The 26,871-nt window shown below is 39.6% G+C and overlaps 1 protein-coding gene across 7 annotated transcripts in view; it reads left to right on the plus strand.

The window, feature by feature from the left end:
• Nucleotides 1-26,871, plus strand: part of THADA (THADA armadillo repeat containing) — a 322,081-nt gene that overhangs the window by 97,847 nt on the left and 197,363 nt on the right. The gene's annotated exons all lie outside the window — the stretch shown is intronic.

Consider the following 26,871-nt stretch of genomic DNA (forward strand, 5'->3'; position numbering starts at 1 on the left):
TTATCACCCTATGAAATTTAACAAATATTTAAAAAGAAACCAAGGGCTCTAAGGATGAATTTTCTGAGTATATTCAGGAAATACTGAAGAGTTGTTATTGTTTTAATCAAGTTGTATTTATTTTTTTTTTTAAGATTTTATTTATTTATTTGACAAGTGAATCACAAGTAGGCAGAGAGGCAGGCAAGGAGAGAGGAGGAAGCAGGCTCTCTGCCAAGCAGAGAGCCCGATGCAGGGCTCGATCCCAGGACCCTGGGACCATGACCTGAGCGTAAGGCAGAGGCTTTAACCCACTGAGCCACCCAGGCGCCCCTCAAGTTGTATTTTTAAAATAATGCTAACATTATTCCTTTGAAAGGATGATTACAATTTTTACTATTTAGCCAGTTTCTAAAGAAGTTCTTCCTCTCAGTAGTTTGAAATCACTAATACTTGTTTCTCCTTAGCTTTCTTTATTTTGTTAATAATTCTAAAAAGTATTAAGGTTTAAAACAATTTGGTCAGGGACGCCTGGGTGGCTCAGTTGGTTAAGCAGCTGCCTTCGGCTCGGGTCATGATCCCAGAGTCCCACATCGGGCTCCTTGCTCGGCGGGGAGCCTGCTTCTCCCTCTGCCTCTGCCTGCCATTCTGTCTGCCTGTGCTCTCTCTCTCTCCGATAAATAAATAAAATCTTTAAAAAAAAAACCAATTTGGTTTATGGCATCAATAAAGTATGAGATAATTAACAGTGAAGTTATTATTTAAAACTGAACGTGATAGTGAAGAAATGCTTTTTTCCCTTTTACTTTTTAGAAAGTGAGTGAATCTCAGATGTGCATACAGATTTTACTATGTATAGGAGAAAATCATCAGATACATTCCATTTAGGTTACATCTGAAGGAGGGTAGAAGGTTAACACAATGAAACCACACAGCTTTAATCGTTTTGCCAAAGGCATGCTGATGGGAGCTGCCACTATAAATTCATTCCTTTTTTTTTTTTTTTTTTTTTTTTTTTTAAGATTTTATTTATTTATTTGACAGGCAGAGATTACAAGTAGGCAGAGAGAGAGAGGAGGAAGCAGGCTCCCCACTGAGCAGAGAGCCCGACGTGGGGCTCGATCCCAGGACCTGGGATCATGACCCGAGCCGAAGGCAGAGTCTTTAACCCACTGAGCCACCCAGGTGCCCCTATAAATTCATTCTTCTTAGATGGGGAAGGTTACAAAATATGTAACTTTCCTAGAAAGAGGGAAATGGGATATTCATATAATTGTTTGAGTAAAGTTGAAAGGTGAAATGAAGGAATTAAGAAATTACTAATTTTTTTTTTTAATGTGATGAACATGCTTGGTAAGAAAGAGCATTTATTAATCTGAAGATTGGTCTATATCATTATGTATACAAGGCTTCTGTTCTCTGTTTAGTTCTTAAAGAGTATGGAAGTTTCCTGGAAGTATCCACTAGATTTGCTCTTCAAAACCTTTAGTGTCTGGGGCGCCTGGGTGGCTCAGTGGGTTAAAGCCTCTGCCTTTGGCTCAGGTCATGATCCCAGGGTCCTGGGATCGAGCCCCGCATCGGGTTCTCTGCTCAGCAGGGAGTCTGCTTCCTCCTCTCTCTCTGCCTGCCTCTCTGCCTACTTGTGATCTCTGTCTGTCAAATAAATAAATAAAATCTTTAAAAAAAAAAACAAAAACCTTTAGTGTCTTAAATTAGCTATTATTTGTAGTGGTTATTCTATTCATAGTTTGTTTAATTATGTCACTTTTTAAAAAATGTTTATAGCCCTGTTCCCTACAATATTAACTCCCTGAGGGCAGAAACTTTGCCATCTATTCTGTGATATATAGTGGGTATGTTAAGAATACTAGTAATAATGAGGTCTTGTTGATGGTTTACTCAACTATCGAATAACTACGCTCAGCTGATGAGACGCCACAGGCCAGTTAAGTCTACTTTCACAGCCACAGATTATTCTGCACACGGTTTCACAAATGTATGCTCTTGGTCAGAAGGGAACTGGTCATAAAAAGAACATCTGCCTTTCCCATCTAGTGAGGAAAAAAATGTCGATCTTGGAGTAAACAGACTTGGTTTCTAGGCATTTTGTTGCCGCTAGAGATGACTTTAGTAAACTCCCTTATTCTCTTTGTACTTCAATATCTCCATCTATGTAACAGGAATAATAAGATTGGTGCTCTGTACTCGTAGGGCCGTGGTGGGGATAAAACAAATGATTAACTGTTCATTTGCTTTTTTTTTAAATGTTGGAAGTTGTAGTCCTGGGTGGTTCAGTCAGTTGGGTGTCTGACTCCTGGTTTCAGTTCAGGTCATGATCTCAGGGTCCTGAGATCCAGCCCCAAGTGGGGCTCTGAGCTCAGCACAGAGTCTGCTTGTCCCTGTCCCTCTGCTCTTCCCCTGCCTCACATGTGCTTTCTCTCAAATAAATAAATAAAATGTTAAAAAATAAAATGTTGGAAGTCCTACACAATTAGAGACAGAGTTTACTTTTTTCTGTTACCGCTTCTATTAAAGTGCTCATCCCATCTTAGAATTACTCTGCAATTTTTGAGGACAGAGTCATTATCTTATCCATTTGTATAACTGGTACCTACCATATGTGTGGCATAAAATAGGCACACAAAAATAGCTGCTTAAAGAGCAAGTCAATTTTGTTACTAGAGGAGAGATAAGAAACCTGGTTTCTATTCCTTGCTTTGTTGCCATATAGACACGATTACCAACTGAGACAAATTAGTTAACCTCTCTGGGCCTTGGTTTTCTCCAAGATAAGAGATTTGGACCATCCTGGAGGTCTCTTATTTTTATAAAATACTAAGCTATGGCTTTATGTAATTGTTACTAAAATTGTGGGTTTAGTGAACTGCTCTATCCCCAGTTCCTCAAACTGTACCTGCCTTGTAGTAGGTACAAGGAGCCCTGGTAATGACTGGACTATAGAGCTCTTTAGTCTTGTTCTAGATGTGTTCCTCGGATTATGAAGAATGAGAAAACTTAAGTTTCACTTGGTTTTTTGAAAATAATGTTACAGCATTTTAATTGGCTAAGTCTTTTTTCCTTTCTATTTATTTCTCCCTGACTGACTTGGCCTGACAGAATGAATCTTTGATCCCATGCAGAAGCAGAACCTGCACAGCTCTGTGATCTGGGCAGTGTGCTAGGCGTTCCAAAATGGCCTCCATCTGCAGTGTCATGAGTGGCCGCCCCTCGATAGTTCCTTGTTCCTTAGAGGGCAGGAGCTAAACCAGTGTGATCTTTAGGTCTTTCTCTTTAGCCTCTGCAGCTATATTACCTTCAACTACTCTAGTTTCAGGTAAATGACAAATGTCAATATATAGCAGTCTGAAAACCTTATTTTAGATTTTGCCAAAGTTTCATTTTGGCCCTCAGTGTAGACAGTATTCTGTAGCGCTTGCTTTCTCTCTGTATTGTATTTTATTTTTATCTATCTATTTGTTTATTCATTTATTTGTGAGGGAAAGAGAGAGCGTGTGTTTGCGCGCATGCATGTGAGTGGGGGAAGGGGCGGAGGGAGAGAGAGATTCTTAAGCAGGTTCCATGCCCAGCACAGTGCTTAATCTCAGGCCACTGACTGTATGACCTAGGCTAAATTGAAGAGTCAGACACTTAACCAGTTGAGCCACCCACGTGCCCCTCTCTCTTAATTTTAAATCAGTTAGTCAGTGAGAATTTGTAAGCATGTGTCATGAACTCATTACTGACACATTAAAGGAGTACATGAGAAGTATAACACTTGGATCTCACCTAAGGAACTTACATTTTAGCTAAAGGAACAAAAATTGCTATTTGCAAAAGATGCAAGTAGAAGACAAGTTGTAATAAGTGGCTGCACAGTGTGACATGAGTACTAGATGCACTAGAAAATCATTAGTGGGAGAGCTGCATGGAATATTCGGGGGAAGTAGTGTTCCTTATAAAGTTTTGGGAATGAGTAGATTTGGGGTACATGGAAACAGGTAGGTTGAAAGATGGAACAATAGAATAATCTTGTTTTTTGTGTTGTTATAATAGTCTCTATTCTGTCTTGTTAGAGAAAGCTCATTTTTAAATTGATAGCTTGGGATGGTTTAGCACAGTCTCAGAAAAATATGCTTATAAAAGCCAGTCCAAGTAAAATAATTTCTAATGACTGTGTTAAGAGATGTTGAATTGTATTTATTTCACTTGCCAGGGTGTAAACTAGAGACAATTATTTTAGTTATTTCTCCTAACATCTTAGTTGTATAGGTCTGGAAGGATCCTCCGAGGGGCATCTGATCTGGTCTATCCTCTGCTTATAGATGGAGTTTGAAGCAGTTTCCAGACAAACTGGCTTCTTTCCTGTTCTTCATGTATTCTAGGAAAAGAGATTTCACAAGTTTCTGTGGTTACCCACTCCATTGTTTAGGAAATAATTGGATTCTCAAAATTGAAATTGAGAGCTGTAGGGCAATTGGGTTTTTATATTTTAGAGAATGTAATTATTAAATTCAGAATAGCTTATTTGCTTTGAACTATTTAATAGTTTGCAGCAAGCGCCTATTTGGCCAAACTGAAAATCAAAATTTTCTTTGACTGTGGCCAGGATAATCTTAACATCCTCAGACCCAAAGGATTCTCATTTTCTCCATTTAAAAAACATTTATTATGCATTTCCTCTGGGCCAGGCCCTCTGCCAGGCACTGAGATCCAAAGATGAATCAGACATGCGCTTGGTGCTGGGGAAACCGGCCGTCTCACAAATACCTATGGTTCTCTGCTGCGGGGCGGTCTCTGTTACATGGGTGCAGAAGGAAGCGTGTATACCTTCAGTGCCTGTTTGTGTGCTTGGCATGGCTGGACCCTTTGTGGGTGTCTAATTTAGCCTCCACCATAGCCTTGCAAAGTGGAGAGTCATCCTAATTTCACAGAGGAGTAAACTAAGGTTAGTCAGATGTAGTTATTTGCCCGAGGCCATACAGCCAGCAAGTAGCAGAACTAGAACACAGGTCAAGTTCTTTTTGCAGAGTGCATGCAGATTTACAAACCAGTGCACATTAGCCCCTCATGAGCAGTGAGTTACCTTTTTAGAGTCTGCTTTAGGTTTTACGTTTGTAGTCAGACCGTGGGAAATGAGCCACTTCACCTAGGGTCTCAGTGTACAGTAAGACTCTCCCATCTCCCATATGGCCTGTTGATTTTAGGAGGAAAGGTGGGAGGGGCCAATGGAGAAACTTGTTCTGAGGTAACTAGGAGACCCTTTCTTTGGATGGCAGAAGACTTTGTATACCTCTGTCCCATGGATGTTCTCTTCCTGGGGAACTTAACACTGTTTTCTTACAGATAGAGGTGAGGGAAGAGCATGTCACAAGGCTTCTAATGTCCTACTATAGCATTAGGAATGTAGAAATCTTAGTTTTCTGGTTGGCAAGTAGGCGATGAATTAAATTACCTCAACAGGATATCTGTGTGACTACAAGACATTTACCTCTTGTGTTCAATGATAGTTTAGTGCTATAGGGAGAAGATTTGGGGGTTTTGTGATGATGATCCTTGTCTAAGGTATGATGTCTTCTAGGCTTAACCTAATGTTTTTCAAGTCTGTGCTTTTCATTCATATCTTTAACAGAAATGATAGGGACACCTGGGTAGCTCAGTTGGTGAAGTGCCTGCCTTTGGCTCAGGTTCTGATCCCAGGGTGCTGGGATCGAGTGCCGGGTTGGGCTCCCTGCTCCATGTGGAGTCTGCTTCTCCCTCAGCCCCTCCCCTCCACTTGAACTTGCTTGTTCTACTCCCTCCCTCCCGCCATGTACTCTCTCAAATAAATAAGTAAAATCTTTTTAAAAATGATAATAATAGCTGTTACTAGTTTTTATCTTTGAGAGGACCTAAGGTGAAAACTGAGGTATGGAAAAGTTGAGCAATTCGCTGAAGGTCACACAGGTAGTGCCAGAAATGAATTTAGTGATTACTTTTAGTTCACACAAAGCTCAACTAGAACATTTTTAAAAAACCAGCTGATTATTTATAAGTGGAGTTTCTGTTGGCAACAATAATACTAGTTGGGATTCAAGTAATTTGACCTTAAATTAAGAGCCCCAGTGTTTTGATATGGTCTGGAGGTGTCATTCATGCATTTTCCACAGTTGTTCAAGAACATTCAGTCTGGTTCTTTAGGCTGGGTTAATAAATGAGTATTTTGGGGGACTGAGAAGTAAAGTACATGTCTTATGTAACCTTTGTTGAAAAGTCCTTAAAATCAGAATTTAAGTCTATACTGACACTTTGGCCTACTGGAGGGTTTCATGTTTCAAGTTTTTGTTCATTCTTAGGTTCATGGATCATAGGTAGGAAAACCACAAATAAAAATTTTAACCAAAAAAGAAGCTCTTAAAAAGAAATATGTTCATGAACTTGAAGTGGGAATTAGTCATTGTGTTCTTAAATATTGACTCTTGCGTGGACCAAGTATTCTTTGTTCCTAAGTACTGCTTCAGGCCATTGCCTTCTTTAATAACTAAGGCATTGTTGCTGTAGTTTGAGCATGTTCTATGGAATTTTGGCAATGCATGCATCCTCTCTCTGCATCTTAGTAAAAGCATGAGTAAATATTTTTTCTTAGCTTTGGTATTTTTGTAGCTTACATTTTATATGAACCAGACTAATATAATGTAATACCAGGATTACATAATTTAAGACGTCAGGATTGCTTCCAGGACTATGAGATAAAGTCTTCCTTTATCAGGGGTTTTACAAGCAGTATTTGTTGCTCATTCAGTACCTGTAGAGGAATACCACAGAGCTATTTTCCAAATGAGAAAATGGAGTCAAAGAGGTTAAAGCCAGAGGGAATTGTTTCTTTAGAACTTGGGTAACATTTTTTCTTTATTCAGAGCTTGGTCCTTATAACTACTGATTTAGTAATGTATAGGTTTAGAAATCCCAGGAATTTCCAGTTATTCTTGTTACATACCAAATTTTTTAATATAATGAATAAATTTTTTTCACCGAATACTTACTACTGTATCTTGGCACTCTAACATATACAGAAGTAGTTTATAACACGGTCTCAGATTCCAAGGAGTTCATCATTTACTGAGAGAGAAGACCAACTAGTTTAGGAATAATGAGTATCAAACTCACTGGTACTGTCTGGGGATAGGATATCAGAGGAGGAGGAGGTTGAGCTCCATGCAGGAGTCAGGGCTTAATAAGGATGGCAAAGATTTGGGCAGGTGGGGAGGAGAATGTGATGGAGATATTTATTCATTCATTCATTCATTTTTCATTCATTCATTCTTGGAGCAAGGATTTACTGACTACCTACTCTTATAAGCATCATACTACGTTCTGGGGTTTTATCAGTGAGTAAAACAGATATGCCAGGGAGGCTGGTTTGAATTGTGCATTACATTAGGAATCATTTAGAAGTTTTTGTATTGTAGTATTCCATAATAAAAGCATTGTTTTTGGAATCATTTGAGAAGAGATTTCATTCTGTGTCCCTGGCAGGTTGGATTGGAGAATATGATGCAAAACCCTGGAAGAGAGTTACTTAAAAATAACTTGTAGTCTCTGCAGATTGTTAAAGCATAGTTCTAACTTGGTGTGGTTATTTTGGCATTTATTCTTTTTGTTATTTCTAAATGAGTAGAAGGGAATTAGAAGGGACTATGCCTTATGTTTTAAGGATTACTAATTTCCTCAAGATACCAAAAGCTATTTAGGGAAAAATAGATTCTGTGGGGCACCTGGGTGGCTCAGTGGGTTAAGCCTCTGCCTTTGTCTCAGGTCATGATCTCGGGGTCCTGGGGATGGAGCTCCACATCGGACTCTGCTCACCTGAGAGCCTGCTTTCCTCTCTTACTCTGCCTGCCTCTCTGCCTACTTGTGGTCTCTTTCTCTCTGTCAAATAAATAAATAAAATTAAAAAAAAAAAAAGAAAAAGAAAAATAGATTCTAGAGTCAAGTAAGCTTCAGAAATATTGAATTAAATAAAAATGTCTTTATGACAGAATTTCTTAGGGCAGTTCATATGCTATAATATATTTTGTGAATCTTTAATAGTGGGATATAACATGTAGTATTTCCCCCAAATTATTTGAAAGGGAAAACTCTCTTTCTCTCCCTCTCATTTTATTTTTATTCTTATTTATTTATTTATTTTTTAAAAGATTTTATTTATTTATTTGACAGACAGAGATCACAAGTAGGCAGAGAGGCAGGCAGAGAGAGAGAGAGAGGAGGAAGCAGGCTCTCCGCTGAGCCGAGAGCCCGATGCGGGGCTCGATCCCAGGACCCAGGATCACGACCTGAGCCAAAGGCAGTGGCCCTAACCCACTGAGCCACCCAGGCGCCCCTTATTTTTATTTTTTAAAAAAGATTTTATTCATTCATTTAACACAGAGAGAGAGAGACAATGAGAGAGGGAGCACAAGCAGGGGAATGGAAGAGAGAGAAAGAAACAGGTTCCCTGCAGGGAGCCCGACACGGGGCTCAATCCCAGGACCCCTGGACCATGACTCGAGCTGAAGGCAGATGCTTAATGACTGACCCACCTCGGTGACCCTCTCTCTCTCTTTTTTTAAAGATTAGTGTTTTTTTTGTTTTTTTTATTTGAGAGGGGGTTGGGGGGCAGAAGGAGAGGGAGAGAGAACCTCAAGTGACTCCAAGCTGAGCTTGGAGCCCAGCACAGGGCTCTTTCTCATGATCCCAAGATCATGACCTGAGCAGAAGCTGAGAGTCAGATGCTGAATCCACTGAGCCACCCAGATATCTCTCTCTCTCTCTTTTTTTATTTTTTAAGATTTTATTTATTTATTTGACAGAGATCACAGGTAAGCAGAGAGGCAGGGAAGCAGGCTCCCTGCTGAACAGAGAGCCCAATGCGGGGCTCGATCCTAGGACCCTGGGATCACTACCTGAGCTAAGGGCAGAGGCTTTAACCCACTGAGCCACCCAGGCGCTTCCCCCCCCCCCCCCGCCGCCTGGCCTTAAAGAACATCTATTACCATCTTGTGTTCCATCCAACCTAGTTAAGGGTGGCTGCTGTGGGTAACTGATAAATGCAGGTGGAAGGCACGTTTCTGATCATTAGGAGCAGCACCATATGTGAGAAGGAAAGATAATCATTTCAAGATTTATCTCAGCAGGAACAGGAAAAAATTAGTTTTAGTTGCAGTTAAATATACTGTAAATTATCCCAAGTTGTCAGATAAAAATTCAAAATAGCACCCTAACTTATAGTAGGTAGTGAATAAATATGAATCAATAAAAATTTCATAATCTTAGACTGTTTCAAATCTTATGATATTTAAAGTACCTCTTTGGGAGAGAGAACTTTATATTCTACATCAGAATCTTCTACCGTTTTGTCAGAAGATGTCCATTTTCCCAAATCATTGGTATGGAGAGGAGGTCAACTTCAAACCATTAGAGTGTGAGGTATGTTCCTGAGGGGAGAGGGCAACAGAATAGTAACCAGCTTTGAAATATAATAGGTAAGGCGTTAGGATCTACTCCTGTAACTGAGTTTTCTACCTTTGGACTATATGTCTTTCTAGTAAATTAAGAAGCATATTCTGTTGTCGTCTCTCATCTCCCAATTCATAGCTCCATTTGTTAATATTTAAACAGAAACTTGAAATAATTCAGACTTGTCCACAGAATGCTTTTGACTGCAAGTAACAGAAAACTGCAATCAAAATTTAAAGAATAAAGAGAAGTTATTATCTCACATATAACCAAGAAGTTTTAAGGGGGATTGATTCATTCTAGCTTGATAACATCATCAAAGACCCAGGGTTGTTTTTTTTTTTTTTCTTCATTTTTCTGCTGTGTCATCCTTGATGTGACGATGTTGGCCCCAGGCAAGCTTCCTTCATGGTTGCGAGATGGCTGCAGTTCCAGCCATCACATCTAGATGCAAAAGTGTCTAGGCGCAATATCCAGTGGCCTTGTACCTCTCTGTTTTTAAGTGTGACAACACCACCTCCTATATATTCCCGTGCTCTCAGTCCCACACTTTACTCTCTTTACTTTACATCTTTTTGGCCAGAGTTAACATCATAGCATGCCCCAACTTATCCCTGACAAGGGAAATGGATACACCATAATTATCTTAGACTAATCAGGATTCTCCAGTTGGGTTTGGGATTGGTGCCAGTCTTCCCTAAAGCTATCCAAGCATATTAAGTGTACTCGAGAAGGATATATAACCAAACCAAACTCAAACACTGTTAAAAGGAAAGATGGGGTGGGGGAATGAATTTTTAGTAGGCAACTAATGAAGTCTGCTGCTACATTCTTCTAGGCTATATCAAAAGCTTTGAAAATGCTTTCATTAGGAACAACGGCTTAATAGGAAGATAAGTAGTATATGTAGTATTTTAGCCTCATAGGAAAATGTGGGTTTTTTTTCCCTTTACTTATGCAATTCCTTCATGTAATTTTAAAAGATAAGAAGTAGTATAAGTGTGTCTGGCTATGTGGTTATATATAATTTATTACTATAAGCAAGCTGGCATTATAAAAATTTTACTCAAGAACAATGTGTATGTCTTTACACAAGAGAAAAGTTTTATAGAGCATTAAAATAGAGATTCTGAATAAAATATAATCAACTTCTAAGTCAGAAAATGCTACTCTGAGATGTGAAATGTCTTTCTGGTTCATGGCTAATCTCTATTAAGCTAACAGAATGCCAACACTGTTTTTTATTAGGAACTCGAATTCATTTTGGAATTTGACCTCTATATTACAATATTGATGTTGTTATTGTGAGGCCAACTCGAGGGAAGTCAAATGTTCTTTCTAAATTTATTGGAATTGGTACTTAATTATTTTCATTTATTAACCAAAAAAATCCCTATTTCATTTAAGTCATGTGTTATATTTTGATATACTTTTTTTGGCCTCTGAGATTAAATTAGGCTGTTTGTTTTAAACAGACTCATTTTCTCTATCTGCCAAGCTTCCTTCTTTTGTCTCCTTCAAACTGTTACTGTCTTGTTCTGTACAAACTGCCTCTGTAGGAGTAGACCATGAAGCTGTCTGGGTCAGGGCAAACCAGTTGGACTGGACAGAAGATGGAGTCAGACTAGCTACGTCTGATTAGGATCATTAAGCCTGTGACTCTTAGAGGACTAGGGTTTCCTATTCTATAAGCAAAATTATAGAGCCAGCCATTGCTTTGAGTACATCTTTGTGCTTCTTGTATTTATCTCTGTGATCGCTCAGGCTGTGGACAGCTGATCTAGGTACATATAAATGGCTGGTTACATACTTCCTCCCCCTGTTAACTGACTTGATCCTCTCTTTCACCCTCTGCAGTCAAAGTTCCCCTCAGCCATTGGTTTGCTATAACTGGTGGCCTGTTTCAGTGACCCAACAGTTTCTTTTTCTTCATTATTTATTCAACAAAAATGCTTCCTAGGTTCAAGGCTCTGAGCACTGAGAGGAGTACAGACTTTATAAAATACGCTCTGAAAGTCTGAATAACAGTCAAAGAGATAAGACTCAACTCAACTGTAATGCAAGGTGGAAAACCTTAAATACTATTAACTCCCTTTCCCTCCCTCAGGGAGGAGCCTGTCTGTCCGGCTCCTCCTCCTCCTCACTCCCCTCCCTTCCAGTGCCACTATGCGCTGGCCCCTCTGCCAGCTCCTCATTCTCTTCAAACAGGTGGCCCTCATATACCCTTCTCCCCCTCCTCTTCTCGGTTCTTCTGCCATTTAGTCAAGAACATATCACCTGATTACTTTTGTATCTTGCTCTGCCATCTTTTGTCGTATCTATATGACAGTCAGTGATTCAGATCACGACATTAAACATTAAAGCAATTTGATGTTCCTGTCTATATTCGGAAACAAAAATTCTGTGCGCCAAAAAACAGTGTCACTGACAGAAACTAAAGGCGGTGAGTACCCAGTGTTCCCCAGACACACAGCCCAGGTCCTCATCTCTTTTTCCTTTATGCTTTCATTAAACCAACGTTTCCATTAGCTTCAACACATAAGGGCAATAAAGCAGAGTTTCTGTCTCAGTGGCGTGTGTACTCTTGTTTTGATTAGTTACAAATTCTGCAACAGCAGAGGCTTCAGTTTTTTATCATTGTGAAAGCATAACGTTTCAGTGGGAAAGTATTTGGAGTTATGTCTTGGGATGAATGTATTCCAGTCGGCATACGATCATTTATCAGTTGTGGCCTTTCCCCAGATGGACATACCACTCTTAAATACTTGCTTGTTTTCAGCCCTCATTGCCTTCTGAACTGTGCTGGTGTGCGCTGCCAAACTCTTTGGCTCACCCATGAAAATCAAATTCCGTGGGATCCATGGCATTTTCTGGCAGAGGTTTCTTTCTCTAGAAATCTCTTCCTGTTCCCGCACCTCACTAAATTGAAATGTAATAATCAGGGTTTTGTGTGTAATATCAAAGTAACATTCCTTTAACGGATAAACCATAGTTTACTTAGTCTTTCTCTTATTAAATATATAGTTTCTCCCCAGGTTTTTAAAACATACATATTATTAGTGGTGAGTATCTTTATTTACAAAGTATTTTAACATGTAGGGTTATTTCTTGCAGATAGATTCACTTAGGTGTAATTTCTTGGTATTAGGGTATCACTAATCTTTAGTTTCTATTTGAGTATTTTCAGATTCCTTGGTAAACTGATGTTCTTGAAAAACAGTTTCCCGTTTCAACTTCCTGCTCAGGAATTTTCACTAGCTCTCTGTTGCCTCTGATCAAAAGCCCATAGCCCTTTAATTGGCCTTTCCCATTTTGTTAAAGCTTTTCCTTTTTGTTTTAACCAACTGCCTAACACCAAGCATTTACATTCCATCTAATTTTTCCACATTATAAAAAGTGGTGCAAGGCATATCCTCGTGCATTTTAGCTTTGCATGTGTTTTTGGATGATTTCTTTGGGATAAATTATCAGAAATGGAAATAGTAGGTTCAAGAATGCTAACACTCCAGAAAACATAGCCGGGCTTCTGTTAAATAAGAATATACAACTTAAAAATTCACTAGCACGTGTAATCTTCCTGGTAGTGGGTATTCTTAATTTCTAATGCAAGATTAAGAGAATGTGAGGGGGGAAATTACCCATTTGTTTCAATTTCTGTTGCTTTTTTTTAGTAGTGAGGTTGAATATTTGCCCACATAATTCGTTGGTTAACTGTATTGTCTTCAGCTTAGCTTTCAAGGCCCTATGTAATTTGGACTTGGCCTTTTCACCTTATCTCCTATTATTCAAACCCACAAATATTTATTAAAGTCTTATAGACTACTAACAAATACATATACTCCCACCAAGCTAATCTCCCTACTGTTCCTTTGAATATGTTGTGATTTTCCTTTTTGTTGCTTTTGTTCCTGCTTTTTCTGCTCCAAAAGTGCCTGTCCCTCTCTTCTACTTACAGTCTGCTGGTTTTTCCCATCCTGTGGGGTTCAGCCTGAATCTTTTTTCCTCCAGAAGTCTTCCAAAGCCTTCCCTGACCTGACTGTGGGTTTCTTGAGAGGAGGGCCTGTGACTGATGCCCCTTTTTGCCCCACTGTCTTGTGAAGGGTCTGCCTTACGTAGGGGGCAAAGAAGTGATAGACTGACGTCACTCAGAAAGTGCATGTTGGGTTAGACAGGTCTAGGTCAAACTTCCGGCTCAGACTTTGGGTTAGTTATTTAGTTCCTGGAGCCTTCAGTTCTTTTTCTCAGCATCATCATAAATTGGAGATAGTGACAGGACCTGTCTCCAGAGTTGTTATAAGGAGTAAATGTCACAGTGCTTATAGAGGGCCTAGTGCAGTCATGCTTGGGGAGCATTTAGTGAGAACTGCCTTTCAGTTAGTTGAACGATCCAGATGGGTGATCCCAGCGCTCATTGTGCTCCCTTTCTTTAGGACTCTCCCTGGTGTACCACGGATGGTGTGTCCTCTCTTTCTCGTGTTGCTGTTGCTTCTTGTGAATTACTTATGGACTCGGAACCCAATGCCGAGTTCTGAAGGAGAGGGCTTGTCTTTTAGGTTTGTTGCATGTCCTAAAGCACCAAGTAAATCCTAATGTGTGGACTAGCTTTGGTAGCAGTGATGAACACCTCATTTGCCGTCTTTAAATAGAAACTTTACTGGACCTTTAACTAGCAGAAATTGCTTTCTCCTAGGGCCTTTTAAGAAATATTTACTTTTGTTGCTTGTTCAGCCAAATGGAGTTAGTTATTCAGTAGAAAATGGTAAAAACACCCAAATAACACCACCGGATTTCACTTTTCCATATAGTGTTTCAAAGTGTTGCATTCATTAGTATTTGTGAGAAACCTATGGCTAATACCACAAGAAGTCATAAACTAAACCAGATTTTTCCCCGTTTTAACTTTTACATGACTTGGATTAACAACAGTGTTAGTCCCTAATTTGCACCTGGGATTTCTAAACCTTCTCAAAAAGCTGTAACAATGATTCATGTTTAGTCACCATGTGACTAGGTTATTTTCATTTATTGAAAACATAAACAACAACAACAAAAAATAGCCTGGATAAAGATCTCCATGTATTTTAACGAGTGACAGATGCTAAGATCAGAATTTCTACTTAAGTCAGGCATTTTTGACATACACCTCAAGCCTTGCAATTAAGCTTTATGCCTTTCCAAACATAACAGTTAACCAATAAACCAAAATATCGGCTTGGTCTGGCTTAGCTCAGCGGTCTTTTGATTTCTTCCAGTCTGTTTGATGTGGAGGCTTATTGAGATTTATCTACTGAACTGTTCATAGTTTGTAGGGCTGAGAGCACTGGCTATATTATATAAGATTCCATTAATGACAGGAGAGTGTAGACAGTCTCTACAGTATAGATAATTTAGTCAGTTGTGCTGGTCGTGGTTTTGTTGAAATTTTTAAGACTTTTGTCAAGTTTTTTTTATTAATACTCAATGATTTTTCCTTATTTCCAAGTTTATACTGTGAGCCTCAAAACAGATGTAGTTCAATTGGTTCAATTTAGTAGAAAGCTTTTTAACTTTCAGTAGAAATCTCTATGGAGATATGAAAGCTTTTCCAGTTATTTGGGCTGGTTTGTCCATAAAAAAAATAAAAACAGAAATATATAGTTACCAATTATAAATATTTGCTAGTGGGTGCAGGGTCAGACATCATTCCATTGTATTGTTCATGGTAGTAATAATACCAGTATTCCCAACGTTATAACCTAAAGGCTGCAGAGGACTTTCATATACTTACGTCATGTAATTCTGGTAGGAATACTCAATAAGATAACTGTCATTTTAAATAACACAGTTGGAATTGAGATTATTAATTTGCTGTGTGTTTCATATCTTCTACTATGAAAAAGACCTGGTGTTCAAATTCAGATAAGACTCCTAATTCTAGTTATTTTCCTGTTACATTAAAGCTTTGTGTTCTATAACGTATAGTATTTCTAAAAGTAACAAGGTTCTGCCAAACAGCTTTCCATTGATTTAATCACATCATCTTTCCTAAGAAGAGAGGTAAAATTACTCACGTTTACACGGCTGGAGATGAGAAAATAAGATTGTATTGGAGGAATAATGAAACATATTCATTCCTCCTACCTCAGTTGCCCCATGTGTCAGATGAGGAAGATTCTAGCACTTAACCTTGTAGGGTCTTTGGGTGGGTCAGGTGAGTTAATATACGCAAAGAGATTAGCAGATGCCTGGCACGGAAAAATGATAATACAACTAGGTATCGTTAGCATTCTTTTACTCAGTAGGGTTTATTAATTCACTGCCATGTGCCAGGTCGTGTGCTGGACTTTGGAAGATAAGTCAGTCAGAAGCTTTGCCCTTCAGAGTCTCACAACCAAGTCCAAACTACATGCCATTAGCATGAAGGTTCTGTATAGAAGCATGCAAAGAGAGATGTGGACACACTGAATAGAGATGAGTTTCTACTCTCAGGGGCCTTCCTATAGGAGGCAGGGCCTGAGCTTGAAGGATAAGAAGTTAGCCAAAGTAAAGAAAAGCAGCTGCGGACAGGGAGCCAGGGCAAGTGATGATGGTGGTGAAAGGTCGGTATGAACATGTTTCTTCAGGCCAGGGGTTCTTGAAGACTTTAATATGCTGGTATGTTCTATGACTCTGCAGTCACAGTGTAGTCACTCATGGAAAATACTGACTCACAGAATTTTTTTTTTTAATGGAGTATCTTAGCAAGACTATGTTTTAAAGAACACACTTGAGGAACCTTGGTGTGCTGGGTGGTGAGAAATGAATTCAGGTCAGAAATGGGGTGAACAAGGAGGATGGAGCGAGGGATATTGATTAGAGTTAAGACAAATAGATTCGACAGGACTTGAAAAATGAAAGCACTGGGGAGGAAGAAAGATGGTGGGATGATTGGGCTCATTTTTAGCTTGGGATAGTGTCTGCGGCTGATGGTGCTATTTGCAGAGGCGAAGATTTAGGAGGAGAAGCATTTTGCAGGATGTGGGGAGAAGTTGATGGATGCCAAGTTCAGTTTTGGATCTGTGTTTCGAGATGCCTAAGGGACATCCAATGGGACATATTCATGAAGCAGTTCAGCAAACTGCTTCTGGAGCATAGAAGCAAGTCCTGGGCTGGATGAAGGAGTCAGCTGTGTATAGATGGCATTTTGTGCCTGGAGAGTGAATGACATAACGTAGAGGGGTGAGGTAGACTCCCAGAGGCATCACTGTTTAGGTGACCTGTGCAGGAAGAGGATCTCAGCAGAGACGGAGTATTTCAACAATCTGGTATTCTTTGGGACACGCTTGTCAGTTCCCCTGTGAGCCATGAGTATTTTGTTTTGTTTTGTTTTTTTGGAAAGTGCCTGACTCCACCCATGCAGGAAATCTACTCTGTGGGCTACTCCTTCTCCCAAGAATCTAAGTAGTTGCAGAAAGAGGCACTTCACCCACACCCTAAGCTCTCTGAGGAGAGCTGTGTGGTATCCTGCCTAACCCTTCCGAGCTCAGTGCGGGGAGGTGGAACTATCTTGCATTGTTCGTTTTGTGAGTGTGTTAGCTTCTTAACTGTAACTGGAGAAATAATGAAAGAGAAGTATTCCACTGGAATTAAACAAGTTCAATGGATTTTAATTTTCCTGATAAACTGTTATTAAGAAATTGTTTTGGAGATTTACTCTCTGAGTAGGATTAGCTAACCTACATTTTTCATTTGGATAAGTAGTTCTTTAATTAGCAACCAAGATTTAGGGAATAGTTTCCCATTGCTTTCTATAATGTAGGGAAGGTATGTGAAACTGCCAAATGAAGGTTTTCCTCCTGATAGTCAGGAGCAGGGAAAACAAGAGGAAATTATAATATGTTAAGGGAAAGGATTCTGTTCATCCAGTGTGCCTGCTTTTATCTTCAGTTCTGGAAGTCTCTGCCGGCAGGGTTTTCTTTCTTTTTTTTTCTTTCCTATTCTTGTCATGCCAGAAGTTGCATATTTCTGGCAAAATGTTCATTACTGGCAAGGGGTGAGCAAGAAATCCTTTGCCAGAGAATTAAGCAAGCAGAAAAAACAAATATTCTATTTTGAAAATACGGTCCTGCGGGGGAAGGGGGAGGGGTGGATAGTGGAGAAGGCCAGGGCATGTTCTATGGCTGTGTATTTATTTCATAAGAATTCTGTGTTCTGAAAGACTGTTGCTTGTAGGAATGCTAGAAGAAGCAAGATTGTGGAACATTAAATATACTGATGTGGAGGGATGGGTTTTCAGGGGATTTTTGGTTTGCTTTTGTGTTCAGTATTCAGCTCATATGATGACAAGTTTTGTTAAGAGTGAAACATTTTTGTAAGAAAGACGCTTTTTAATTTAATTCAAGAAATATTTAACAAAACTCAGGTTTACATGGAAAAACTCAGACTGAGGATACTGTCTGCACATAAACAAACAATCATGCACATAAACACAGGATCCACTTCATAAGCACTTATTTGACTGGAAAATGCTAACTTTCTATAATTTCAGTCTTAAAAGTATTGGCTGATTGATTCAGAAAAGCAAAACTTGGTTTTTTTTTTCCCTCTAACTTTTTCTTCTTCTTCTTCCTTGTTACCTTTAAAAAGTCATTTTTATGGAAAAGTAAAATTATAGATTGGATAAACATAAGGTTTTAGATTTCTTTGCTTTATAGTTGCTTAAAGCTGCTATTATAGAAGTTGCTCTTCAAGCTGGAGAAACATAGGCTGGCGTTTCTACTTTCCACTGGGATGGGGGTGGGCACTAACCGTAGTAAACCTCAAGAATGAAAACCGTTGCATGCACAAGTGGATTTTGAGGATTTCCTGACCACATATAACTATATGCAACTAACATCGTTTTTTGAGAGCATTTTTTAAAACAAAATATATCGCATTGTGTAATGTTGAAATAAATGATCATCCATAATAGGATGTATTAGTAATAAAGAAAATAATAGTAATAAAATACAAACCAGCTTATTCTTATCTCTTTTTGGCAAATTTTAGACTTGCTACCATAAGCAATTCAAGGAACACATGCCTTCTTCCGGAGCAGTGGGAGGAAACCTTCCTGTTCTTTGATCCTCCGATTTGATACACTTTAGTTACTGGAAGAGACATTAATTAATGTAAAATTTCTTTAATTTTGGTAATTCAAAAGAATAAAATGTTTTTGAGGGGTTGAAAAGATCATGGTGCACCATTGGAATTTGCCTTTTAGTAAATGTAACATTTGTTTTCTAAAGAATTATAACAACATACTTAAATTCCAGAACAGTAAGCAAAATAGCTTAAGTTCACTGACTTGAAAAAACATTCTTTTATACTGCACGGTTCTAAAATAAATACTTAAAAGAAACAGAGAGCAGGCCATTCTATCTTGGATTTCATTTTCCTTCAGATAGAACAGCTAGAACAAACATTCTTGCTAGTTAACATTGCCTGTGTTTTTATGCAGTTAATAACTGACCTGTCAATCACGCCCTATATAAATACGGTAGTTGAATGCTTTCTGCTTTAGAAGCACTTTTATTTACAAGAGCTGCCAGCCAAGATTTCCAAAGGACTCCACGGGCTGTTTGCTTTGATCTGTTTTGAGGGCTGGTCTCTTTATACCTGTTGGTTTGCTATTTATGATACCTTTGTGTAATCAGGTATGGGGAGAGCAGATGTGCAGAATAAACACGTCTTAAGGAAACCAAGGCTCAAGAGAAATCATGTAATTATGCACCCACAACTTTAAAAAGAGAGAGAGACTATTTTCTTGAATCAACTTGGTTGCTGTTATGACAAGGAAACAGATGTTACGGTATTCACCCCAGAGAAGGAAAAGATTCTCTCTTAAGTATGTTTATAATGAATGGAGGTGGTGTGTGTATCCCCACCCTTCAAAGGGTACTCTCCTTTAAATTTGTAAATTGCTGAGATGTTACAGCTCCTCTCCGTTGACTTATACCTTTGACCTTTTTTCATTTGCTCCTTCCCTAGGAAATGTTTATCACATGTCTCTATCCAAATAATCCTCTCTCTGTGGGAATAGTTACCTTTGCATTTTCCACTGCAAATGCCTTTTAATGTTTAAGACAGGTTTCAAAAAAAGGGTGACTTTTTGTTGTGTGTTTTTATGATTTTGATTTGGGGTTCCTGCTCCCCCACCTCTCCCCTGCACTGAGGGGAACTGAAAGCCAAATTTATCTTTGTATCCCCACAATGCCAGACACAGTACCTCTAATAGCATTAGGGTTCAATGAATGAAAGAATGGCAGAAATTAAGAGAGACCAAAGTCCCTTTGGTTTTGTTTCTAAAACGATCTACTGAGTTTAATTTCTTTCATCTTTCGATTAAATGTTGCCTTAATAATGTTATGTATATTATGTTTACATACTGCTTTTCTCTAGGAATCTGAACATTTGAATATGTTGTTAACTTTATTTTGCTTTGAAATTAAAAAGCTTCCTCTACCTTTTTTGAACTAAAATTTTTGCCATCACTCTATAATGCTTTTGGGGGAACTGAGTTAGAGAGTTTCAGGCTCTTAGAGTTGTTCACCCTATTTTGCTGGGATATTCTGTTTATACTTTTCATACTGATTTTACTGACTTTTTTGGTCAGCAACTTTCCCTCTTGTGACACTGGTAAGAATCTTAGACTTTGTGTGAAAGGTACCTGAACGCATCCCAAAGTTTGGAAAGCAGGTCTTTTGTTAACCAGAGTTTTCTCCTTGCTTTGTTGTTGCTCAGAAGACTTTCAACACCGAGGGTCTGTAACTGGTACTATTGCTATTTGGTTCCTTGTTTATAATTTTTAAATGCTAACATCTGTATGATAATGGTTATAGTGGAAAGGGTGAAGTATAAAATGTAGCCCCAAATACCTTTGGTTCTGCCGCCTTCCCCCAGATGATCGCTTGCCAGAGTAAGATCTTTTCGTAAACTTCCAGGCAGATTAAAGCTTGGCTTTAAACTCAGTGTTCCCTTTACCCAGCTTATGGGGGTCAAAGGTGGTAAAGCCCTGAGGTTGCCTGGAGCCAGCGCAAGTGAGTGCAGTCAGACTGCCTTTGTTGAGACAGGAACCTCAGAGAGGTATAAAACCGCCAGAATTACATTTGAGCATCTTTGGGCCTTTGATTACAGAACCTCAGTTGGAAGCTGAGTGGTACAGGGCAGCCCAAGAGCAGGCCAGAGAAGCAAGTAGGAGTTACCTCGGGTCAGCCGTGCCCCCGACACCAGTGCAGAAACTGCCTCGCCAGGGATGCACACAGGGACAATTTTGAAAGTCTGCAGTCCTGCTTAGTTGGCAGATTAGCAAAGAGAAAGTCCCCTCCGATGTTTTCATTTTACATTCATCCAAGGCTCAAACCTGTAATTAAAATTTCTGAACAAAGACCCTATTAACGCACACCATCCAGATTGATAGACTAACAGCTCTTCCTTCCAGGTACATAAGGAAATCTGTAACACTTAAAGCAAAAGAAAGACCCTGGTCAGGTTTGGGGAGGGTGAAGTAAGGGAGTGGGCGGAATTAGGAATGGATTTGCCTTTCAAAGTCACTTTTCAGTGCTGTTTAAAACCGACCTTTCGATGGTTGCTGCGTTTTCTCAGGTATCAGTGATTTACTGAATGATCTAAAACGTAGTCACAGTGATACAAGTTTACCCAACTATCCAGGGAAATACGCTGTTTTCTAAACTTTCAAGAGAAGAATTCTCTTTTTAATTCTTCTGTGTGGGCAGCATAGCCTTATGTGAAAATGTTCAAGACAGACCCAAACACAATTCATCACGTTACTCGTTTGCCAAAACTTCAAGCCACTCTCCAGTATTTGAAAAATACGGCTTAAATTCACTAGCTTGGCATTCAGGGCCTTCCACAGACCAGCCTGTTCTCTTTCAGAGGAGACTTGGTGTTCCAGCCCTTTCCATTGCCCCAGGCAGGCCTTACACATACCTGCCTCAGCTGTGTCTTCATACCATCCACTTCTCCTATACACACTGTACTCTCTTCCTCCACCCTCAACCACCTTACTCCCCAGGAACAGTGAATCCTGACCCATCTGCAAGGCCAGGGTTTACTCAGACTATTCAGGACTTCTCTTCTGCTGCTTTTCTAAATCTGTCAGCCCCCTGGCTGCCATGCTTCTTGGGAAACTGGCCCTCCCTGAACACCCCTCTGTAGGTTCTCCCATCTTCTTTGGCCTCCACAGCAAAGTTATGCCACTTCTTTGGCTCCTACCACACCTTCAATCCTAGTTTGTTTTTGTTTTTCCATTCGTTTCTGTCTTGTTTTTTAGAGTTGATTTTTTAAGTTCCGCGAGGCTTTAGAATTGTAACTCGCATGTGCTAGTGCCCTCCAGAGCACTTAGCCCAGGATTTGCTGTGTGTTTGTCAGTGGGTTGACTGATGGATGCGTGTCGCGGACCCAGGGTTGGACATTTTTGCAGCCTGTAGAGACAGCAGGCTATTTTCAGAACCACTAGGTACCTTTGTACCAGGTTTATTTTTTGGCTTGTGCTTGGTATTGGAGACGTTAGGTCTCGTTCTGCCCAGAAAATCTATTTTTGGAGCGGCCTGAGCCCTGCGTTGCCGGCTCCTTCTTATGCTGACGAGCTGACCCTGCTGGGTGTTCCTCAGATCTCATTTCAGCTTTCTGGGCTACTCTTATTTTTAATTACAGGAAAGCTGATTTCTAAGCCCTTTCTTGCACCAAAGGCAAGTGAATATTCATTAAATGTTTACTTTCTTGACTTTAATTCACTTTAGCAAGTGATAAGTCAGGTGGGATTATGGGCTGACAGTGATCTGACAAGGTTCTCGTTCGTGGTAGTTATTGACTTTTCCAGCATTAACCTCTCAGATACAGCATGAAGCCAGCATGCTAGTGTCTGAACCATATAAGGAACTGGCTTTCTTTTAATTTTGTGTTTTGAGTTTGAGGAAGATGCATGCTCTGCCAAGTTGGGACTTTCGAGAGACTTCAGCGCTTAACTCATTTGATCTGAAAATTACTGGTAAAATTACTCCTTTGGCCAAGTATTAAACCAAGGGTTAGAATAGTGAGTGCCATGGTGTGACTGACACAGCATGCTCTGAGGCTCTGAAAGCCCCGGCCAGACTTGGAGAAGAGTTTTTGAAATGCCGGTAGGAACCCGAGCACACAGTGGTCAGTCCATATTTGTGTCGCGCTTTTTGACACTTCTGTAACTTACTCATTGATAAATGTCTTTTGAGCATTAGCTCGGAGCTGGGCATTGTGCTGGGTTCATAGGATCTGATGGCGAGCAGCCACCAGATATTTTACTTCTTGATTCTTTTTGAATTTTTATTTCTAGTCTGTTTCCTCTGACTCGCATGTCAGCTTCTGGGGGCTGGGTCTTCGTGTTCTTCACTATTGGGTCTCCAGCACAGACAGCAGTGCCTGACACATAGCAGAAGCCCAGTAAATAGTTCTCGGTGTGTGGATCAAGTAATGCCACAAGGGAAGTAAGGGTTGCTGTAAGAGCACATGGAGGATACATGTAACCTCGGCCTGGGGGGTTCATGAAGACCCCCCAGAGCAAGACAGAGAATGTTTGAGCTGAAGGCTGTGCAGCATTTAGCTGGGAAAGGGGAGGTGAGGTGGGGGGCACTGCTCCAGTGCAGAAGTCTGGGGGTGACACCAGCCATCACAAAACATGACTGCTGTGCTGAGTACAACAGAAGGGGGCAGGAGGTGAGGTAGGGACATTGTCAGGCAACTCAAGGACATGGGAGCAAGGAAAGCATTTTAAGCACCGGTACGACAGGACTAGATTTATTCTGGTTTGATCATTTTCACTGTGGTATAGAGAACACATTGTAGGCGCTGGATTGGAAATCAGAGCTGAAGACTGGGAGATCAGTTTGTTGGAATTGTTTTGTTTGTTAGGATAATGGAGATTTGTGGTACCCAGACTTGGATTTCATGAACCAGGAAGAAAATTTTTTTTAAATACTGAGGCTCAGCATCATAGAATTGCTGACCTTTTCATTTTGTTCAGCAAAGACATTAAACAAACAACCGAAAACCATGTCAGAATCATTTCATAAAATAAAGGACATTTTAACATACATGTCCACCAGTACACACACACATACACACACACCACACACACAGGAGAATCTCAAATAAATGTTAGCTATCTAAATGGAATACATGTCACTTAATGAGAAATTTACTACATGGCTCTGTTTTTCCCCCCTCTCTCTTTTTTCCATTTTCCTCATGATTGGGCACATATGTGATCCAGTGTTTATAAACCAGTAATCTAGCCTAGGAAAAAATGGTGGTCTGAGTTAGAATAATGATGATGGTGATTGGAAGAAGGGACCACAGTTGAGAGGAGGTAGGATTGGTAGAACTTGGTGATTTCAGAGCTCTTATTTACCTCATTTGATTCTGATGGTAACCATGTCAGGTGGTGAGGTATAATTATCCCCACTTCACAGATGAGGAAACTGAGACTCAGAAGGTAAGTGACTTACTTCACTCGCATCTGATGACAGCCCATTGCAGTGGGACTCTAAGATGTGTGGTTCCTCCACCCTGCCCTATTTGGTTGGCTCAAATTTCAGGGAAGAAAGGAAAAAGAATCATGGGCCCCCTGTGAGTCATGTCTTTTAGGACAAAACACATGATATAGTCCATCCTCAGAATGAAACAGTGTTTCAGTGATGGCTCTTTTTCCATCCTTATTTCTCAGCATCATCCATTACTGATCCATGAACTTGAGTAACCCTATTTAAATTATGCCAGAGGAGACTAAGAGGCTTCTTTGTCCGTATTTTCATTTTTATCCTGTGTTACCCTTTGTCCTTTCTATAAATAAGCCTTGGCCACCCTATTTATGGGATTCTGTGGAGGGGGAACGGTAAGGAGGTGAAGCTCTGTATGTATGTAAGGATATTTATCTCCTACCACCTGTTTTTTTTCCCCCTTTTTCTTCCTTAATATACTTGCAGATTAAAGTAATTAGGTGCCATCTAAATTCCAAAAAGACTGGAATAGACTTTAGAGGGGACTGCTTCTTGTTGAAGGGCAAAGAAAGGAAGTGGAAATAAATAAAAAGAATAAAATTGGGCTTAAAGGAGGAGAAAATGAAGCAATAACAATTTGATTTGAACAAAAAGAAAAAATGTATTGGAACATATTTGTGGGTAGATCCCTGTAAATGGCTTTATAAACAACATTTTTGGTATACAGTCATAAAATCCTCTGACCTATGAAACACCAATTTAATGGAATTAATTAAAAAAAAGGTGGAATGCCAAAATTTACATATGAAAACTATCACCAACTGTTCCTTTAATTAGTTGTTTTTAGTTAGGCTTGATATCAATCATTTTGTAGGCTCCCTGGTTTCTGGCAAATTTGGAGACTTTCTGGAAAACTATTAGAGTGACTTTAAATTATTTCCGTACAGACTCAACTGCTAGTCAGTCTATTGTAATCACAAATGATTATATGAGAAATACGGTTTTCTTTTCCAAGGATGAAATACACTTTTTATGAAGCATCTGCAGCTATTTCTGTTCTGTTTGGTTATGGAAGTGTCTTTTTTTGCTACTAGAATGGACACATCAAAACCAAATAGTGTTTTCTTCCAATGTATGAGTGGAAGAGTGTGAGAACTGTCATGGTCTCATATCCTTCGTGTGTGGGTGTGGGTGTGTGAGTGTGGGGAGGTGTGTGTGTGTGTGTGTGTGTGAGAGAGAGAGAGAGGGAGAATGTTTGTTTAGACACTTGAACCGTTTTTTCCTACCAGTATGGATTCATCCATCTCATTTTAGAGCTTTCTTCTTTGGCTCTTATAGGTAATTTAGTGTGTAATTACTGCAAAATATATACATATTCAAAATACCATAGAAATTTTTTTATGTGAAACTCAGATTTCATCTGTATTTTCAAGTGCTCCCACTTAATGTATTTTTTTTTTTTTTTTACTTTATTTATTTGACAGAGAGAGATCACAAGTAGGCAGAGAGGCAGGCAGAGAGAGAGGGAGGAGGAAGCAGGCTCCCTGCCGAGCAGAGAGCCCGTTGTGGGACTTGATCCCAGAACCCTGAGATCATGACCTGAGCTGAAGGCAGAGGCCTAACCCACTGAGCCACCCAGGCGCCCCCCACTTAATGTATTTTTAAAGGCTATTTGTGTAGCAAGAATGAAGATGACCTATGTTCTCTGGTGCTCTTGGATCTAAGAATCTCAGAGTGTGTCGACCTTAATGGTAATTTATACCGATCTCCTCTCTGTTCCTTTCATCTCTTTTTAAAGTGGGGAGAGAGACAAAGAGGTGGAGTAGTAGGAGCCAAGGCCAAAGAACAATGCACCTATAATTTGTTGAGAAGGTACAGTGTTAGATTTACCCCTTATTATCTCATTTCTCATAGGAACTCCACAGAATAGGAACTATTATTTCTGTTTTATAGAAAACAAAGCAGAAAGGTGCTTAACAAGGTTGGACAAATTCAAAGCTACACTGCCTATTAAGTAGTACTGCTCTGGTCTGGCTGATTCAAACCTTTGCTCTTTCTGTATATTGTGTTTCTTCATTCCCACTCCACCACAGAATAAATAATAAATGGGACATGGTTTCAAATTTTACTCTATGATGGAATGCAGCCTTTTCTAAAATATTATGCTGTGCATATTATAAAAAAAATATGTTGCCATTGGAAATAGGCTTAATTTAGGCAGTTAATATTTGAACTGGGGTACCTGGGTGGTTTAGTCGGTTAAGCCTTGAGTTCTTGAGTTTGGCTCGGGTTATGGTCTCAGGGTGGTGAGATCCAGCCCTGTGCCTTGTCCTCCTGGCTTTCTGCCAGCAGAGAGTCTGCTCGAGGTTCTCTCTCTCCCTGTCCCTCTGCCTCCCCCTTTCCCACTCTTTCTCTCTATATAAAGAAAATAAGTCTTTAAAAAAAAAAAAGGTATATTTGAACTGCCTTAGTCTATGTGGCTTATTATTACCTTTGTTAAAACTCATGGCATTATTTTTTTTTTAAGAATTTATTTATTTATTTGAGAATGTTGTGTGAGCAAGAGCACACAAGCTGGGGAGCAGCAGGGGGAGAGTGAGAATAAGATTCCCCATTGAGCATGGAGCCCAATGTGGGGCTTGATCTCAGGACCTGGAGATAATGACCTGAGCCAAAGGCAGCCATTTAACCAATGGAGCCACCCAGAGGCCCCACTGTTATTTTACTTTAAATGTGATTATATCGTTGAGATGGGTATTTGACTCAATACTGAGGAGTTTTACCGATTTTTAAGACTTTATTTGGAGGTATTTATATAGTTCAAATATTTACTGGGAAGTATCTTTGTAAGGTTAGGTAAAACATTTCACCAAATTCCCAGTTTCAACGAGCCTCTGTTGGGAAAGGTTAAATAACACTGTAGAGTAGT

This window comes from Mustela putorius, unplaced genomic scaffold (assembly GCF_011764305.1).
Source record: "Mustela putorius furo isolate JIRA1106 unplaced genomic scaffold, ASM1176430v1.1 tig00000224_pilon_pilon_pilon, whole genome shotgun sequence".
In the NCBI taxonomy this organism is placed as follows: Eukaryota; Metazoa; Chordata; class Mammalia; order Carnivora; family Mustelidae; genus Mustela; species Mustela putorius.